Raw genomic sequence first — 22,315 nt, 5'->3', positions numbered from 1 at the left:
AATTTTGCTAATTTTATATGAGTTATATTTTGACAAGCGTTAAACTTTCTTATAAAAAGACTTGAGTTACATACTCAAGTTGAAGGAGGTTTATAAACTAAGTAATTATAAACATTCTTAAAATTGAGTATGTAATTATAAACATATTCAAAATGACTAAATATATATACATATTTGTAGATAAAAAAATATATAAATACTTACCGATCGTGAATGTATCTAAACATATAATTTTGACTTTTACATACTCAAAATGACTTCAATTCGAATGTTTTTAAAAGGAGGGAAAGGTTATTAGAAAGGATACTCATAAAGTCATTTTATAAAATCAAAAGTCTCAACATAGTAACTTATTTTATATTATTTTTTTTTATGTTAAAAGTCATTTTGTTTTGATCAATAATTTTACTTTTTAATCCATTACAACAATAACACATCCAATGAAATCCCACAAGCAAGATCGTGATAAGTTGCTTAAATATTACAAAAGAGATTATCAACATTGAATTTACATTTAGGTCAAATATCATAAATTTTAGTGTCGAGAATTTTCAACATTTAAGTAAATATTGGTAAGCGACATTTATTTATGACATATATAAAAATGTCACTTAAATTTTTTGACATATAGATAAATGTCGATAAAAAATAAATGACATTTATTTACGACATATATAGAAATATCACTTAAATTTTTTTACATATAGAAAAATGTTGATATAAAACAAATGACATTTATTTACTACATATAGAAAATGCCACTTATTTTTTTTAATATTTAAATTAATATCGATAAATGATTTACGATATTTTACTTATGATCTTTATAAAATGTTACATTAAAAATACAATTTGGTCAATATCAATAAAAAAAATTACGACATTTTCAACAATTCAATTAATGCCGGTTCCAAATTTACTAAAATATTTGAGATAGGAGACATGCATGTTTAAAACAATTTTAGAATGCTTTCCTCATATTTAATTTCGTAAAACTAATCTTTCTTGTGATTAAGATACTATGACAACCTTCTTATTTTGATATCATTGTACCAATTTTTTTAAGAGAGTTTTAAACTATATAATGAAAAAGGACCCTTAATTACCTATTTTAAAGACATTGTAATTTCCAACATAATTACCTTAAATTATTTTCTCTTTTCTTCCTCTCATTATCATCACTAGTCAAATATTTCTTATCAAAATTCAGTTTGAGCTAAATTAGTGGACATAAAAAATGACGATCACTAGAAGTAAATGTGAAATACTTCTATACACTTCCCTTCATTGTCTCTTCTCACTTCCATGTTCATTGATATTATTTGATGAAATAGATTTAAATAGATCTAATTTCGATAAAAAAATTGTTTTTCTTTTTTGGTGATTTTTTTTTTCTTTTGCATTTTTAGAGTGAAATAAGTAATGCTTGTGATGATTTTGTGATGGTAACTATGGTGATGGTGGTTTGAAAGTGGAAATGGATGTATGTATTATATATCGAGTGTATGTTTTGTATAAGTCCAGTGTATATTGATGACCTATATATTACTTTACATTCTTTGACATACACACGCCATGAAATGATCATATATATATCACTATATGTTTGTGTACGCCATATATATAGAGAGAGAGATTTTGTATGTGTCAATATATATCACTAAGTAGGCGTTTGACCATGTGATACCATATCACGATATGGTATCGTGAGATGAAATCAGCGTTTGGACATGCGATTTTATGCTGATTTCATCTCATAATTCCATATCATGAGAGGTGATACCATATTCTCCAAAAACCATGATATGGAATTATATGGTGATTCCATATCATGATTTGAGATATTTTAATACAATAATTGATCCATGAGTTTATATTTTGTTAAAACAACCCACATTTATATCTACTAACCATTTGTTTCATATGTAAATAAAATTTATAATCACATCATTACTTTTTAAAATTTATTATTCTCACCAACATATAGTCACTTTAACTCACACCTCACGATTGTGAAACTTTTCAACATTCACTTGAAACACTTAATCGGCATGTTAAAATAGTTGCCGAGACAATTAGCAAGATGGCACCAACATTTATACAATCAAAAAATATGACTGGTGTACATTCCAAAATTCGACATAATACTCGATTTTGGCCTTGGTTTAAGGTAGAGTTTCAATCACATTAATAAATTTATTTTATGGCCTGAATGAGTGAACATTTATATTTTATGTGTAAGCTATTAGTATTTAGTTACATATTTCCTATCAACTTTGTTTAAAGAGATAATATTTATTTTATGACTTTGCATTGTCTTGGAAGCACTGTTTTTATTACTCTTACAAACATTATTTTTATGAAGTGCATTCTATAATGCTTCCAATTTATTTTATGTTCACTAAACTAATATTGATGTATTTTTTATTTGGTAGGATTGTGTTGGTGCGATTGATGGAACATATATAGAAGGGGAGGTTCCTAAAGCGGTGCAACAAGCATATCGTAATCGCAAAGGAAGAACATCACAAAATGTCTTATGTGCTTGTGATTTTGATATGCGATTTACCTTTGTTGTTGTTGGTTGGGAAGGCACTGCACATGATAGTAAAGTACTTGAGAATGCACTTGTTGAACCAACGTCACAATTTCCATTTCCGCTACATGGTAACTTTAAATTACATCCTTAGAATAAATATTATTTATTTACTCAAAGTTGTCTCATTTACGTCACATATGCTTTTAGTAATTCTTTATAAAATGTTTTTGGTTGATAAATATTATGTTATTGATGCTGGTTTTTGAAACACAAAAAGATTTTTAGCTCCATACAAAGGACTACTCAATCATTTGCAAGATTACCGAGGAAGTGAAAGAGAGCCTCAAAATGCCAAAGAACTATTTAATTATAGGTATTCATCTCTGCGCAATGTGATTGAACGACCTTTTGGAGCTTGGAAAAATAGATTTAGAATACTGAAACAAGGCATGAACCATTATGATATTGATACACAAGTGAAAATTGTCATAGCTTGTGCAGTGTTACATAATTATTTGCGAGAATACCAAAGTAGTGATGAAATATTTATGAACATGAAGATATAGTTGCGGAGGATATTGACCAACAAATGGCTCAAAGTAACAATGTTGGTTCGTCTTCTTGGTCACATGATCGAGAAATGCAAGTTCAACGTGAGGAAATTGTCTGTACTATGTGGGAGGATTATATTAAAGACTAGTACACTACAATTTATGTTCAATTTTTTTTATTAAATTAAAGTTAGATGAAACAATTATTTAAGTGGAGAACAAATAACTTTGTAATAATTTATTATGCGATTTTATAATTTTTTGTTTATTTGATAAGATTGAATAAACAATTGGGGCTATTTTAATAGTTTTACAACTTATGAGATTTTTATGTTTATGAGAAAATATTCAACACAAAAATTACATATCACATGTCCAAACAAACCTTCAATTTCGTCTCATGACACCATATCATGATACCATATCGCATGGCCAAACGGACCTAAATGTCATTTATATGTATGTATATTGACCTGCATATGAAATACAATAATATACAATTGTATAAGGAGAGAATAAGTTAAAGGAGATCAAAAGAAATAACTTTGGCGAAAAAGAGAAATTCTGACAATCATGAATTTGAGCTCGTCTAGTCAACTATTCGATCATGATCAACTTTTATTTTTTGACATCACTTGTTTTCAACTTGAGTGTCTGAATCACTCTCAAATACTCCGGGAGCTGGCAAAATTATCTAAGTCCCAAAATACTATGCATACCTATAGATTCTTCCAAACCTCGATTCTAAGTTTGTTTACCCAGAGTGTTAACTTTAATGAACTTCTTAACTTTAATTTTATAATTCAAACACAAATTTTAATATAACATTTATTTGATTTAAAAAATATATAGTCATTAAGATAAACACATACCTAAAAATTAAAATTTCCAAAATAAATACATAATATATAAGTCATGAAAATCGAATGGGTGAATTCAAATACTAGTTTAGTATTTTGAAGGCAAAGTGAATATTATTCGTGAGAGTAAAAACTAACTTCGATAATTTCACTAGCAAACCTAAAAGTGACAAGATTGCCTTGCTCAAATGGTAAATATCATTCACATTTAAGATTGTGGGTTCGAGTCACCAAGAGAGCAAATAGACGATAGTTCAAAGAAGGATTAAAAAAATAATTTAAAAAAATTTGGAAGTTATTTGAAATTATGAAAGGAACAAATTTGAAATTCAAAAGTTTGAAAGGAAAGAAGAGTTGAGAAAAAATAAACTCAATGTATATGCCAAATCCTTAATGCATAGGATTTTGGTTTTTCCTTGTATCCTTTTCCCTTTTTGTTTCTCCCTCTTCTTCATTCAAGGTATATATGCACAACTTTATTTTATGTATGTGCTTATTAATCAAGTGTAATCTTTTTTCTATTAGTTTCACCCCTACTCGAAATGTGTCACTTGTTTTGAGAAAAGAACTTTTTTGTTTTAGAGTTTGTTTTTCCTATTTTGAACTATAATTTTTTTAATTTTTTTTTTTTGGTCAATTAATCATATGAACAATTCAATAGGTAATAAAGCATGATTAAATAGAAGTGCATGAATCAAAGGTGCCCAAGGTTTAGCTTAACCAGTAAGTCCCTACCTAGAGTAACTTTCTTGATTTTAGTGCTTTTTGTTGTAATACCCTAACTTAAGATAAGTTGCGTAAGAAATTTAGGACAAATACTCAATAATAAACAAGTAAGTCTCAAATCTTAGTAACACATTTTAAAGTCGTATGGATCTAGGCCCAAAGTGAATTATATCACTAGTGAAAATGAATTGTAACAAATAGTATTTGAGTAACTTATGTGTTATTCTTGTCGATGATAGGTCAGAGTTCAATTGAGTTTAGGCAAATTTTAAGAAGGTGGTACAAATCTTAGTGCTAAGTTTATTGTAATGACCCTAAAGGTCATTTTTGGAAATTTTCATAAAATGACCGTTTTATCCCTCCCGATAGTTGCCCCAAGTCCTAATTGTTGTATTTTCGAAGTTGGTTTGAAGGAAAATTGATGAAAAGTTGAGTTTTTAAGAGTTAAAGTTTGGTTAAAAGTGCTATTTCGAGTCATTTGGAGTTTCGAGACTCAAATTGGATTTCCGTCGATTCCAGCAGTTTTAGAATGTCGAAATGGGTCTATGAGAAATTACGGAGTCGAATTTGGAGTTAAAACGAAGATTTGAGGTCCTAAGTTGCAAAAATTGTAAAATTTTGATCAAGAGTTGACTTTGGTCAACAAATGAGGTTCCGGTGCTCGAAATGGAATTCCGAGGGCACCGTTGGATTCAGGGGGTGTTTCTAACTCTAGAATGAGTCTTGGTTGAATTTTTAGAGGCCCCGAGTGCGTTTCGAGTTTTTGAGCCTAAAGTTAGTTTCTTAACGCCTTATCGGATACCGGGTCAAGGAGACCTCGAATTCAAATTTCGACAATTTCATTGACTCCGAAATGTCATTTTCAAGCTAGTAGCATATTTGGTTTGTGTTCGGGAAGTGCCAAATGAGTTTTGGGTGAGCTTTTAAGCTTCTTGGATGCTTTGACACTATTTCAGCAAATTGTGGCAACTAAAGGGTTCATTATTAGTTTTAAAGGTCGAAAAATTATTCTGAAGGTTCTAAAATTTTGAGCATGAATTATAGGACTTATCTGCAAATTTTGGTGCATTTTCGCTAACCCGAGATTGGACTTTTATCGCAAATAAGAAATAATTGTTTACCGAGTAGAAATGATATTTGACTGGGCAAACGAGCATGAAATTGAGCTCCGATTGAACGAGCAGGTCCGTATCATTATTTAAGACATTTACAAAAAAGAATCTGGTCATTTCACTATCGTATGAGGAAATTACGGCCTTTTTGGTGAAAGATTAACTGCTGTTTTTCTGGTGCATAACAGCCATGTACTGTTATAAAAATCTTAGACTGTGTTCATTTGGTATTTTGAGCATATCGGGAGTTCTAGAGATCGGAATGGAGTGATTCTTACGGGTTTCTTCTTGAATTAATATGAGGGTTAGTATTCAATCTTCAATTCGACATTTTCTCATAATTTCTTTATCTATTTTTTTTCCCTATCCGTAAACCTCTTGGGAAAAATTGGGGTTTTATCGATTTGGACTCCCTTTTTGATGAAAAAGGTATATTTACGATTCTTATGTTATGGGTAAACTGATTTTAACATAAAATTATTGATTCATCGATTATTTTCATCATATTAACCGCGTACAATTTAGACTTTCCCGGTAAGGTTAAAGTTTGATAAATTGAGAATTTCAAGGTCGATCTTAACTCCGTTTTTGATGAAATTCCATATTTGAACTTATCTAAGCATGAGTAAGATGTTTTTCAAGAGATATTTCATTTTCGAGTCGGGGTTTCGGATCCGAATATTTTAGGCTTCTTCAAGAACGTGGATTTTCCTTCAAATTGAGTTTGTGAATTGATTTCAACTCCTTTTTCAAATTGGTTTTCACCATTAGCTTCCAAATACTTTAAGGATCATTTTACATCAAAAATTTCCAGATTTAGGTATCATTTTCCGATATGAGACTTTTGGACCGTTTTGCCCTTTTTCCCTAAATTTCTTGATTTTGGTGTCATTGGACTCGAATTGTGATTGTGAATAATTGTTTGAATAGATTATCGTGATCCGAATTATACTCGGAAATGAAAGGCTCAAGCCAAGTAACTTTTGGAGTTCGTTTTAAGCAAGTGGCTTCCAAACTTTGTAAAACTCTTAGACTACGCATGACTACTTTCCTAATTGTGTTGGGGAGTAATGGGGATTGAGGATGGGTTTTATTTGTTGATTGAAATTATTGTAAATGAAAGATGGGGAATAAAACGAGCTAAATGTGTTATATGTGACTTAAATTTGTTGAATTAGTCCTGTGATAACTGATATTGAGGGGATAGAAGAGCATGAGTAGGCTATGATTGATACTGACATTGATGTTGAGACAAATGATGTGTAATACTATGATGTGGTCGTGATATGGTTGTGATTGAGACATGTGATGTGTAATACTATGATGTGGTTGTGATTGAGACAGGTGATGTGTAATACTATGATGTGGTCGTGATATGGTTGTGATTGAGACATATGATGTGTAATACTATGATGTGATCGTGATATGATTGTGATTGATGACATATTCATATTAATTATTCATCCCATGTGTGAACTATCTGTTGCATGAGTTCTGAGACACTGATATGAGGATGGATGGATATGAGACACAGTTGAGACTAGCTCCGGCTAGCGATTTGGATGCCGATAGGATCTGGTTCCGGCGGTGATACATGGTCCATGTGTGGCCCCCATGGGTTCTGATTTGAGTATTCAGCGCGGACTGATTACGTCAACAAATGTGTATCGTAGGACAAACATGCATCACGACTACATGACATCATTATTGCATTTTGCATCGCATTTGCCTTATCTTTGTCTGTGATGTGTGGATTGTATCGGTTTACCCTTCTTATGTGGAATTTGATCTACTTGCTCTTATTTGTTGATCTAAGGTTGATGAGGATATACTGTTGGTTCTGGCTGTTGAATATGATCTGTTTAGTATAGGTTGGTTGGTTTGCTGCTAGATTGAAGTTTCGGTGGTTCGGTTGGGATTGAAAGGAGTTGTTTGTAGCTGCTAGTTTTGCTTAGTTTAGAGTTACTTGCGGTACCTGTGGTTTTCGGTACTCACCCTTGCCTCTACACAATTGTGTAGGTTGACAACTCTCTCAGATTCGGCTTAGTAGTTTCTTTAGTAGATTGAGCTTCGGGACATACTCGAGAGGTAGCGGTTCATTCCAGACGTGCCCTTGAGTTATCTTTACTTTCAGTTTTGTTCTATTCGAGAACTATACTCTGAGACTTGTATATTTTTATTCGAATTCTGTATTTAGAGGTTTGTACAGGTGACAACCAAATTCTGGGTAGTGTTGAGTCTTAATTAAAGTCTTCCGCTTATTTATTATCTTTTATTCTCGTATTTCTACTTCTCTATCATTGTGGTTGGGTTAGGCTGACGTGTCTGGTGGGAAATGGACACGTGCCATCACATCCGGAATTGGGGCGTGACATTTATTGGGACAAATTTCAGCAGAATGTTTGAGTCCATAAAAGGGGTATACGTGACACCCTAGCTTAGGGAAAGAGTCCCACATCGACAAATTAAAAGAGAGATGTTAAATATATAAGTATAATGACTCATTTTTAAATCGTTCAAATTTGGAGATTACATTGATTTTGAAAGCACTTTATGACATTAATGTGTTGTAAGAAGAGTTTATTGTTGAATGGTATGAGAGGGGAGTAAAAGGTAACAAAAAACTTTTCCCAATGTGGAAGAAAGCCATTTGTGTGCCAAATCATATATTTTAAGATAATTGTAGATCACTTTATTATTTTTAGAGAAAAATATTTGGATTGTGGGAAGAGTATTATTTTGTGGTAAACACCCTCTGTCCCTAACCCTATGATTACAGATTTGAGTCATTAAGAGAACAAAAAAGTGTGAGCTTCTAAAGATATGTAAAAAAAACCAATGTAACCTAAAAGGTAAGTACAATATATCAAATATTAAAAAAAGAAAAAATTATAAAGAGAGACAAAAAATGTAGAAAGCAACATGGAGTTTTCTTCCATATGTTTCAAGTGTTTGAGGGTGTACATTATGAGTTTTTATGCCTTCATTAATTGTGTTTAGGTGGAATCCATCGGTGAATACCTAAAGTTAGTATCAATTTTTACTTAGACATTCTAACTAGGCTTTTTCATTTTAGACATCTTATGTCATGTCCTGCTATACGTCATTTTGACACTTTTTGCTGACTTGATACATGGTGTGTGCTGCACTAAATCAGAGCGCGTGAAGAGTTTTTTTTTGTGAAATAATTTTTTTCCTTCTTTTTCTTTCCTCTTTCTCCCTTACGCCATCCACCTGCTCCACCACTATCATATTCACCCTTTTTCTTCATTTACCCCTTCTTTTCATTTACCCACAATAAATTAAATTTAAGTTCTAAAATAATTTTTGAGGGAACTCGAATTTTGAATATTCAACATTTCAAAATTCTTCTTGGATAAAATCTATGTGTTAGGATACGTAATTGTTCTTTGACACATTCAGAGAAAATGGTCTAACCCCCCCCCCCCCCCCAAGCTATACCCGAAATTCCACTACACACTCTAACTTTACGGGTGTCCTATTACCCCCTGAACTTCATATTTCTCTATTTTCTACACACTTAAACACTGACCTCAACACATGAACCAAATACATAGTCCAACGTGATTGCACGGGCCGGGTCCCCCACCTCTTCAACTCCCAATTCCTATTTTTCCCCATTTCCCTCCTAAAACGTAAAAGACTCAAAAATCATCCTTTCTCCTTTTCATCTCCTTCTCCATTTGCATATGCATTTCTGGTGATGATCGAAGGATTTTACTGTGTATTTTCAACTTGATTTCGTAGTTTATCAACTGATTTAGTAAAAGGTTAGTTCTTTATCCCTTATTTCGAGTTTGTGCTTTGAACTTAGGTTTCTGTTGATTCGTGAAATTAAGAACAACATTGTGTGAAATCTTATGTGTGGATTACGATTATAGTGTTAGGTGTTCATTTACACTATATTATACCACATTTTTCATGAAATTAGGTTTTCCCCTTTCTCGTCTAAGTCGCGTAATTTTGTATTTATGTTCGTCTTAGTATTATGTTCATGGAGTGTTGTATTTATGTTCTTCTTAGTATTATGTTCATAGAGAAGCTGTTACTATGTTGTATGCATGTTTGTCTTGGTATTATGTTCATAGAGAAGCTAATGCTACTATATTGTATTTATGTTCGTCTTAGTATTATGTTCATATTGCTACAAATGATACTATGTTTTTAAGTACTATTCTATTTTTTGGATTGCCCTCAGGTTAGAGTATGTTTATAATTACTATTCTATTTTTTTATTGCCTTCAGGTAAGAGATGTATGGGCTTACTTTGATTACTCTAAGGTGGTACCATGGTGGGGTGTTAGATTTAAGTAGTGGGGAACCAATTTATAATAGTGGAAAAGTTACAGAATTTTTGGATGTTGATGTAGATAAAATGTCATAATTTGAGTTGATAGACTATATTAGAGAATTGGGATATAGTACAACTTGCACCTTTAGTATTAAAGCACCTAACAATGGCATGTTGGTAGATGTTGATAATGATAAGGATATTTTAGACACGATGTGTTTCTTGGAAGATGGGGATGTAGTGGAGGTATTTGTTAGGCATTTGGTTGATGAGGCGCGCAATTGTGGGGCCCATGTTAATAGAAAATGGTAGTCATGTATGGGAGAATCTGGTTCAACTTTTAATACAAGGCCTAGTGAGAGTGAAAACTTTAACTTTGGGGTAAGTGAAAACTATTTAAACAGTGAGGACCCTGTTGCTACTTTTTCAACCTCACATCATTTCACTACCACACATTCTTTCAATATTGCTACTGCAAATGGTGCTACTGCAGATGGTGCTACTGCAGATGTTATATGAGATATGATATAGATGTTGGTCCTGCTGGACCTGATTTCTCAAAAAGAGAAGTAGTGGGTTCTGATTATTCAACTGAGGATAGTATTGAGTCTGAAGCTGAATTAGTTATGTTGGAGATAATGATGAAGAAGAGTATGGTAGTGATGTACATGAGGAGGTTAGGGAGTTGAGGGCTAAAAAGAGAACTTTTAAAAGGAGGAAAAGAAGGAAAATAGTACTGGCTGACAATGAAGAGGTACCAATAGGTGAAGCTGAACCAGATCTAGATTTTGATGAAACTGAAACATGTAAAGTAAGTCATGAAGGAAGGCTAGGAGGTGATAAGCCTTACTTTGCAAGTTCTGATGAGGATAGTTTTGAGTTAGATGAAGATGAGTGTTGTGAGAATGATGCATATGAATTTGGTAGAGCAAGAAGGGTAAAGTTGTCAATAAAGAGGAGTTCAAAAACTCAAAAAATCATTCATGATCCTACTGCAAATAAAGTTTGGGAATGGTGTTTAAAGATGTGAAAGAATTTAGACAAGCAGTAACTAAATATGCAGTTAGAAGAAGGGTTCAGGTGGAGAAATGGGTGAACAAGCCAAATAAAGTTAGAGTTAGATGCAAAAATGGTTGTCCATGGCTTTTGTATGGATGTCTTGACAAGACAACATATAATATCATGATAAAAACTTATAATCCAAAGCATACTTGCAATAATACAACTAGAAATTACTGGTGCAATGCAAAGTTTTTATCTGAAGCCTTGGAGAAAGAATAATTGAGCAACCAAACATAAGAGTCTTCAAGTTGCAGGAGATGATTAGGAAAAAGTATAAACTTTATGTTGGCAAGACTATTGTGAGAAAAGCAAGAGCTAACATGTTGAAAGATATACGGGGTGATCATGTTGTGGAATTTTGAAGAATACTTGACTACAAGGATGAAGTGTTGAGGACCAATCCAGTGACCAGTTGTGTTGTAAAAGTTGGTGAAGCTGATGCAGAAGGCAAATCAATATTTCAGAGTTTTTACATCTGTTTTGATGCCTTAAGGAAGACATAGATACATTGTAGGAAGTGCTTAGGCTTAGATGGTTGTTTCCTTGAAGGTGTTTGTAAAGGCCAACTGTTAGTTGTTGTGGCCAAGGATGGTAACAATCAGATGCTGCCACTTGCTTGGGCAATAGTTGAAAAGGAGAAAAAAACCTCATGGACCATGTTTGTCGAGTGCATAAGGAATGATTTGGAACTTGGAGATAGTAAAGATCTCACCTTGATTACAGATATGCAGAAGGTATAATGTGAACTTATTTTGTAATTTTCAATTTATCTATGTAATTGTGACCTAATTTTCATCTATTGCAGGGAATGTATGAAGCAATTACAGATGTATTACCTAAGTGTGAACATAGAATGTGTGTTAGGCACATAATAACTATCTGGGCTAAGGATTGGCGAGGTCTTCAAAGAAGACAACAATTTTGGAAGATAGCTAAGAGTACATTTGAGTCTCAATTAAGGAGAAATATAGAGAAGATGAAGTTGTTAGGTACAAAAAAATGATGGATGAATTAATGTACTACAAAATTAATTATTGATGCAAAGTTTACTTCGATACTGGAATGAAGTGTGACTCTATAGACAACAACATGTCTGAGTGTTTTAATGTATGGATCTTGGCAGCTAGACACAAGACCATCATTACTGTGCTTGAAAAAATAAGAGTGAAGATGATGACAAAAATAGCCAATTTAAGGGAGTTCCCAAGTACTTGGAAGTGTAATTTCTCTCCAATGACTCTGAAGGTTTTAGAGGCGAACATTAGTAGGTCTATGGACTGTACCATTGAGTTTAATGGAGTTGTTGGATTTGAAGTGAAAGAAGGGCTTTGTCAACACAAAGTGGATATTGCTAGGAAAACTTGTAGTTGTAGGGTATGACAGTTAATAGGCATACCATGTCCATATGTTGTGGCTGCATTATACTTTAAAAAGTTTTCTCTTTATGACTATATAAATAACTGCTACAGTAAGGAAAATTACTTGAGGACTTATGCCAATGTTATTGAACCACTCACAAACATGGAAATGTGGCCAGTTTCTATAGACCCACCTTTGAGCCACCAGAAATCACAAACAAGCCTGGTAGGCCACCTAAGTCCAGAAAGAAAGAAGCTGGAGAAACTAAGAAGTCTGGGAAGTTTCCTAGGACTGGACTTGCAATGACCTGCAATATATGCCATGTCAGAGGCCATAACAAGAGAGAGTGTCCTCAAAGAGAAGGTGTTGAGTCATCAACAAGACATAGTGCACCATCACCTACTGCATCAGTAAGGGTAGAACCAACAGGTTCAGGCAAGGGAAGAGGTAAACCAAAGGTAATATTTGAACTTGTTTTACTTTTTCTTAATTTATGACTTACTTTTTCTCTTATATGTATAGAAAACTCCATCAGAAGGTGAGCCTCCACTAAAAAGAGGAAGAGGAAGACCAAAAAAACATCATCAGTAGCACCTAGTGCACCTTCCATACCTACTGCACCTACTGATTTTCCTGCATCCTCTTCTGCTCCTCCTACTTATCATGCATCATCTTCAATAACTGGTACTACTAAAAGAGAAAGGGGTAGGGGTAGGGGCAGGGGAAACACATCTCCAGAGAAAAGACCAAGAGTCATGGGAGTGGGTGTGTTCCAAGCTGCAAATGGCTTCAAAGTCATGAATGTGAGTCTTTGCTATATCTTAAACTATTTTGTTTAATTAAACAACTTAAATATTGAATTATAATCTTAATTTTATTGTAGCCTGGCATGTGAAATAGTAAGATCTACTCTACTAGACAAGCAAAAGTGACAAGATCATCTGATGTAACTGGTGACATTGGTTATACACCAAGTAATACAAGTAAGCTGAAATGGAATGGTAAAGCAGCAATCTCAACAAGCAAACTTCATGAGCATGGAGAGAAGCAAAGAAAAAAGACAATGGGAAGTAGTTCAAATAATTCAAGTCAAAATGACACTTTTTCACAGTCAAAGATGCCATGGAAATTGTAGTAATGTTGATGTATTTAAGCACTTTTAAGTTAGTCGAGACATGCTGCATTAAGGGCCTACTATTTTGGGTTTTGTTTGTTGGTATATTTTACCTTATGTGAGGGTTTTGAATATGACATTATTTTGGTAAAATCTGCCTTATGTGAGGCCTTATGAATGACTTTATTTTGGTAAATTCTGCCTTATGTGAGGCCTTATGAATGAATGGTGATGTTGTATTATGAAATGTTGTTGTGTTGTCTATCGAATTGTATTGGCTATTCAGGTGTGTTTACATATGGTATTGTGTTGGTTCAATAATATTGTGTTGGTTATGTGTTTTACAAATGGTGTTGTGTTGTCTATGTTGAAGTATGAATGGATGACTAGGTTGTTGGTTGTTCAATTGCTAGGAGAACTGCTGCATATTAATATACAAGCTTCATAGATACAAAAATTGTCACATACATTGACAATTCTAATTAAACATAACAACAATACAAATCAAAGAGAAATCCAAATCAAATACTACCCTTGAATAGGTTGGTTGCTGATGAACATAGCAACAACACAAATCAAAATACACAAAGTATCTTCCTATTGAACCTACACCATTTTCACCTTCTATTGAGTCTCCTCTCCAATAACAAATTAGAGTTCCTCAAGTTGTCAATATGAACCTGTCTAATCCATAATTCTTGCTCCAACTCATTGATTTTGTTCACCAATCTTGGAAGGATAAAACTTGATCTTGGATCCACTTCTTCTTTGTCCCTCCATCGAAAAAATTTGCAATTTTTAGATTGAAAAGGATCCAAAAAAATAGTACATTAGCATCATTCAATATAAAGTGTAGCAAAAATACAAGGAAAAACACATACACCATAGCATGGACAAGACCAAAATCTTCTTCCCGGATTTAATTTCGACCAAGAAGTTTGCAAATTCAGCAAAATTCCATGTTTGCATCTGACTACATCGTTGAGCATTGGGTCTGATTCATCCGTACAAAGCTTATTCAAGTTTTCATTTTGCCATTTTTGATGAATTTCGAGAAAATTCAAAATTTAAATTAGAGACCTAAATAAGAAATTAGAGCAAATTACAAACCTTAAATTCAAAATTTGAAGTAGAAATGAACATAAACAACTAAACCCTACTTATTTTTGAGAGAAAATCGTGAATTTTTTTATAAAAGGAACAAGGGTTAATGGTGGGGAAGAAGAAACAATGGTTTATTTAATGGTGGGGAAGATGACCGTTGAAGAAAGAGAAAACTTTCGTCAAAATTTAAGGTGTTCTCACCTTCTAACGCGCCTAGAGGAGGTGTTCTCACCTCCTATGACATGTCAGCGTTCAAGTAGTGTGTAGAAAATATAGAAATATGAAGTTCAGGGGGTAATAGGACACCCGTGAAGTTAGAGTGTGTAGTTAAGATTTCAGGTATAGGCTGGGGGGCTTTAGACCATTTTCTCTATATTTAACATTCTACATTTTAACGATCTACCTGAGTTATCAAAATAAGGAAATTTGCTATAACAGTAAAAGGAGTAAAAAGATATTTGAATAACAAGACTGTTAATAAGCATCCATTTGTGCTGAAATTCTTGTTAATAGGAACAATTATGTAAATAATCACACAAAAGCTATGTATTATATATGATACATCATTATTCTTATTAAAATTTGTTGGATGAAAGTCCAAATTCGAAATTCAAATTTGTTGGCTAAATTTTGATTAAACTGAATGATAATCGTAGATTTGTGCTGAAATTCTTGATCCAAACACTGTTCTATTACTTCGGTTTGAAGAAATCGAGATGAAAATTGAAAACCCCCTTAAAGGTCATTTGAAGCTTCTTGCAAAAAAATCCCAGATTTTGTTAAAATAGTTTTTATTTTTTAAAACTCGAAGTTCCTTGTTAAAGATTATTTTGGACATAAATGACAAATGTCCTCATTTAGTTTGATACTTTACATGTGTCATTCATGAGTGTAATACACGTACAATTTATTTTTATTTATTGAAAAAAAAGAGTTAAATGACACAACAAATCCTTACCTAAGGTGTTTCAAATTAACAAAATCCAGTGTCAATTTTAAGTAATCATTGATAGATTCAATCTAGTATTCATAAAAGTATATAAAAGATTGTCATAACATAATACTAATCATGAAGATTATGGAAGAGGTTAAAGAGTGTGAGAGTCAAATTCATACTGGTAAGGAGTAGTAGAGGATATATACTATATTATCATGGAGAAGATAGTAGTGTAACTTCTTAAAAATTACGAACACCTATCTAATTTAATTATTTTATAACAATTCTTTCATATATGTGAGGTGAGTTGCATCGATATAGTATTTTTTTTTGTAAGGATATGACACCTGAACCTAACTCAACCCCAAAAACTAGCTCATGAGGGGAGGTATGTTAAAGTCCATATAAGGAGACTAATTTCCCATTCCTCTACCAATGTGGGATTTCTTAGCACTCCCTCGCATGACCAGACTCAAGTGGAGCCTGAACACTTGTAATGGGGGTCCAACATCGGTGAACAACAAATTGAGATGGGTCTGACTCTGATACCATGTAAAAATATGACACTTGGGCCTAACTCAACCCCAAAAGCTAACTCTTGAGGAGAGGTTTGTCCAAGTCCATACAAAGAGACCAATTTTCCATCCCTCTACCGATGTTGGACTTCTTAACATTTTTGTGTAGGTGAATTTCTTTCGGTCAATAAATCTTGGATTACTAATTTTCAGTTTCAAATTCAAATTCAAAGAGCTATCCATTCATTTCGTTAATTGTTGTTTACACTTTAAGTCAAAACTTTTAATTCTCTTTAATTCATTTCAACACCAATCTTCATATACTTAGTATAACTCTCACATATCATCTTTAACATTAGTACATGCAAAGTTTATCACGTTCGAATCACATATGCATTTAACAAGGTCAAAACTAATCCAAATTTAAGGAGTGTTACACTTATCCCATATGTCATTTTCATCTTGTTTCAAATATATTTATTTCTAATCCTACCTTCCTAGTATGACCACATATCCATTTTAATATTCTCATTTTCGCTATTTGCATCTTCTCGAAGTGTGAGTTCATGACCTGTCATCACTCCGCTTCATATAACATAACTAATCTGAAAACCTTTTTATAAAACTAATTTTTAAGTTTAGTGACACATTCTTATTTGATAAGACACTGGATGGGAATCTCCATTTCATCCACCCATTCCAATATGATGTATAACATCATCGTCAATCTCCCCATATAAACTAAGATACTTGAAATTCTCTTGAAGAGATTCCCATTTGCCCATTTATTACATGGGTAACAACACTGAATTTGCACTCAAAGTATTTTATCTTAGCATTGCCTAACTTGAACCCTTTAGACTTTATGGTCTGTCCAAACCTCTAATCCATCGATAACTCGATCACATATCTCGCTAATCAATATATGTCATTTGCAAATAACATACATCATGACACCTAACATTGGATATATCACGTTATTACATCTACCACGGAGGCAAAAAAAAATAGGTTAAGAGTTGATCCCTAGTGCAATACTATCTCAACCACAAAATGCTCCGAGTCTTCTATCATTATCATCACTTGAGTCTTGACTTCTTTGTGCATGTCTCTTTGTCTCATTTTACAGTTAGTATTAAATGCTTTTAAAATAAGATAATAACTTGTTTGGTCAAGCTTTTGAGAGGTCAATATTTTAATTTTTTTTTATATATTTTTCTTAACAAAAAGTGAGGTGTTTGGTCAAACTTTTGAGATGGAGTGACATAAGTTGTTTATCAGAGGTTAAAAAATATAGATTTTTCCTAAAGCACCTTTGAGAAAAATGCACTTAGAAACACTTTTGAAAAGCTTAGTCAAACACTAATGTTGCTCAACAGTGCTTTTTAAATTTGTTGGCCAAACGCAAACCTTTTCTCACAAAGTGTATTTTTTTTTGAAAAATATTTTTATAAACAAATTGATTTTAAAAGTTTGACCTTATATGTTGTTAGTCTCGTTCTTAACTAAAGTACTATTTATTGGAGAGAGACAAGGGTAAAGTAATAGAATATTTTTTATTTATGATTTCTAAATGAATGTGCAAAAGAGAAAAATAACAACTAATATGGGATAATGGAAATAGATTAAAAGAAGTAACTTTGCAAAAAATATTACTCCTACTAGCCTGTTGACTAAAGTTTTGACGGGTCAAAAATGCTTATTTTTAAAAAGTGTGGTGTTCAGACAAGTTTTTGAGAGAAAATAATAAAAGGTCATTTGATAGAATGTATAAAAATAACGCTAAATAGAGTATATTAGCAATGCTTGTATTAGGTATGCTTACATTAGTTATTTCTTATGCATTGTTTGACTCGATGTATTAAAAATAACATGCATTTTATATAATATTTATTTACAAAATATCCTTCACAATTATGGTGAAAAAGATGTAAAGGGGGTTTTGAGGGGTAAGTTGGTCTTTAACCATGCTAATATATGCATTAAATCCTTTTACACTATTAATACCTATAAATTTATGGTATTAGCAATAGATTCTCAATACACAATAGAGTGCATAATTAATGCTTTCATTTGTTATACATAACATGAAAAAGTATACCAAACAAAGTACTACAAATACACAAAGTTAATGCATACATTATTTTTGCTAATACACTCTACCAAACGACATCAATCTGTTTTTGGGGAGTAACATAAGCAACGGTTGCTCAGACAACAAGATCGTATAAGATCACAATTCACCTAAGCCAATCATCTATAGAGAACAAAAAATGTGAATTAGACACAGACAAAATTCTCCTAAACTAGTTTTCTAAAAATATTTTTGATAAAAGTACACTTTTAAAAAATTTAATCAACTACGACCAATATAACCAAGGGAAGTGCTAAATAACCAGAAAATTTGGCCAGAAAATTTAAAAACTATAATATTTTTTTTATTTTAAAACAAACTGATTTTTTTTCTATTTATTAGTTAAAAGATATTAAAGTTAAAAGGATAAAAATATTTTAAAAAGTAAAATAACATAGATAAAATATCATTCTGGCCAAATTCTAACCAAATTTTCTGGCCAAAAAGATTTTTCCTATAACAAAACTAAAATAGAAAAGTTATAAATAACCTACCAAATCAATTCACTATGTCGTGAAATCAGAGAAGTACCAACATAGGTAATAGTAATGTCTTAATAATCAAAGACTTAAATTTCATGTGTAATGTAACCTTATTTATGGTAACTACATTTTTATTACAAGACTTTTTGATTTTGAGAAATAATAAAACGAAAGAGGTATTGAAAACACTTCTAAATTAAAGTAAATTATTAGTTTTATTCTGAAATTAATGACCTTAAAAATCTTTCTTCTACTTGACTAACTAAATTTAGACATGCCTTCGATTTGCCACATATTATAACAAGTGGTGTCAAACTCTTATGTTGTAGAAACATATTGAAACTCTTAATAAAAAATCGAGAGAAGTGTTGAAAATATCTCTAAACGTGACAAAAATTCAGTGGTGTGTTTCAGTCATGTTGCAAAATCGAAAGCGTATTTTAATTCAATTAGTCAAGTAAAAGGACATTTTTAAAACTATCAATAGTAATATATATACATTGATTAAAATTAACTTCACTGACTGTAGAGGCATATGCATGAGGGGATCACTGGGTTCACGTGAACCCATGCTCCCCTTCTAAAATCATATATAGTAGTGTTATACTATATAGACATGTGAATCCACAATCGAAGTAGATGATGATTGGGTGCATCTCTCAGTGAGATTAGAATTTGAATTTTATATCTATTTTGTATTATTTATTTTTTCCTAAAATTGGGTAACACCTCTCTAAGTGGTTATTGATAACATTTTTTAACGTTTTAATCAATTAAGCATTTCAATTTTGGACCTATAATTTTCAATGATACATTTAAATGTCAAACCAATAATTTATATTTTCATAATAATGCACTAATCATCTCAAAATCCTGAATACGCCTCTAATCGTATGCCTTTAATTAAGACAACCTTCTACCAAAATGTCCAAGTGAACTAAAATAAAAATAAAAATATACAATGCATTAAAAAGTGGATATTTTGTACGTGTCACTTCTATGAAGAGTTCTACATTTTTTAGTTTCTCTTCGCCGGTCGAGTGTCAAAAAATATAGCTGGAGGGTACTATAGTCATTTCCTTAATTCTGTTGTTTTATATTCCTACAAACTAAACAACTATCACCGTTCTGTTATTTATTTACATTTATTTTTGGACTCACCACCAACAAACAAACACCGTTCTGTTACAAATTCAGCTTTGAACGGACATACCATTATCACGCGTTTGAATCTCACGCTCTCTAATTTCATTTTTAAAAGTTTTTTTTTGTCTAAAATAATTAATTTCACCCTTCAATTTTTTAGTGTTTGATTTGTAGTTTAAAGTTTATTAGTTAACATTACAAGCAGTACAATTTATTTATTTTATGAATATTTGTTAATGTAATTGTTTCATGATTGTTATTTTAATATTATATATGTATCAAATATTTATGTATGTACATAAGTGCTTTTTGGGTATATTTTTAAGTTTCACTTCTATTGGTTATATATATAGATAAATGAATTTTAATTGTCATTGATGAAATAATTTAGAATTTATTTATTACATAAATAAATAATATTTTTAGAAATTTATAATAAAATATGTTTGTGTCAATTATTTGGCTGATTTTGACTTTGTTAGAAAGTTTTTTAAAAAATACAGAATATTTTGTGATTTTAACTAAAGATTCACAAAATATATCATATTTTTTATCTTGTGGTCTTAAACATGTCATATGGAAGTAAAAGTTTGGAATTGTAAAAAAAGTGAGAAGAAAGAACTAGTCTTTTAAAAATGGACTAAAAAGGAAAAGTAAGACATAATATATCTATGTTTTTATTAATTATATTTTTATATTACAATGTTTCTAAAGTTTTGATTATTAGTAATAAAGTTAAATAAGAAAATATGAAAAACATAACAATAAGTCCTACGCTTTTTCTTGATATATATTTCAAGCATTATTAGCATGATTTTGTCTCTATAATCAGTTGTTGTCGTAAAGAAATAATCAAAGAATCACTTTCATTACACTATAATTTACTAAATTTTATTTTGGGAAAAAGGAAAAATATATCCCCGAATTATCATAAATGATATGTCAATACCCTTCGTTATACTTTAAGATTATTCATACCCCTTCCGTCAATTTTTTGGGTTGTATTTACCCTTATAACAAACGGAAGGCCACGTGTCATTATCTAAACGGTCTATCCAAAATCAATTTAATTTTTACCCACAAATTAATAAAACCCACCCATTTACCCATAATCTAACCCACCCACGACCCACATAACTTAAACCCTCAATTCTTCCATAAATTAATTTTTTTCCGTCCAGCAATAGTTCTCCGGTAGGAGCTTAGCTGGTCCTAATCTGCTCCAACTTGCACCTTGTTAGCACATTATAAGCAATTACATTCACTAATTTCTGGTCATGGTAGCCATGGACATACCCACCGTCGCCGATAAAGAACACGACAATCTTGGTGGTTGTAATAGGTGTTTGTTTTTGTGTTCCGTAGATTTATTTTCAGTCTTCGCTGCTTTTTCAGTTGTTCTTTACGAATCTCTTATTTGGATGGTTTAATTTGTGTTCTCTCTGATAACCCATTTAAGATCTATCAATTTTTTTCTCTTTGGTTTAAACCATCTGAGAACTTTTGTTCTCTCTGGTGAACCATATGAGAACTTGTGTTACCGTGGTAAACCATTTGAGAAATCCGATCTGAGAACCATATGTCTGTTAGTATAAAGGGTATAAACGCTCCACAATTTGGACGGCAGGGACACTGATGTCCTAATAGTATAACGATTGGTATACGCGTACCATTTATGATAGTTGGGGGACATATTTGTCCCTTTTCCCTTTTATTTTATCTCTATAATCAGTTGATGTCTTAAAGAAATAATCAAAGAATCACCCTCCTTAATTTTAAATTCACTATCATTTACTAAATTTATGATTAAAAACAAATATTGGGCATCTCCTTATCACCGTCAAGCTAAATTCATATCTCTTATCTCTCATGGGAACGTTTCAGTTCATAATCTATACAAAATAGAATATATATAATGATGTTTTTTTATTACTTATTATTATCGAGTCCTATTAGTCTCTCTAAAACTCTTCTTAAGCTTCTCTTTCTCATTTTGTTAAGCGTGGAGTCATTAACCTAAAAATGTCACCTCTTTCTGTTAAGCGTGGAGTCATTAACCTAAACATGTCACCTCTTTCTAGATTATACTAGAATGATATGTTTATTTTTGGACATACCTAGAGAAATTATAATTTCTTTTGCTATTTCAAGCTTAGGCCTCAACTTATAAAAAGTAGAATAAGTTAAAAACTGATTAATTGATTGAGCAATACTAAATTAATAGAAAAAATTGAAGCACACAAGATTAACTCTTTACTCTATTTTAAGTGCACTTTTAACTTTTATCTAAATAAAAGAATCTTCATAAATAATTCCTTTATAAACGCAACTACATTAACTAAAATCATGTTTCATTATTAAT

The sequence above is a fragment of the Solanum verrucosum genome, unplaced genomic scaffold, assembly GCF_900185275.1.
Source record: "Solanum verrucosum unplaced genomic scaffold, falcon-dt-bn FXZP01000062.1, whole genome shotgun sequence".
Classification (NCBI taxonomy): domain Eukaryota; kingdom Viridiplantae; phylum Streptophyta; class Magnoliopsida; order Solanales; family Solanaceae; genus Solanum; species Solanum verrucosum.
The sequence above is the reverse complement of the archived record's forward strand: the minus strand, read 5'-3'. Positions refer to the sequence as shown.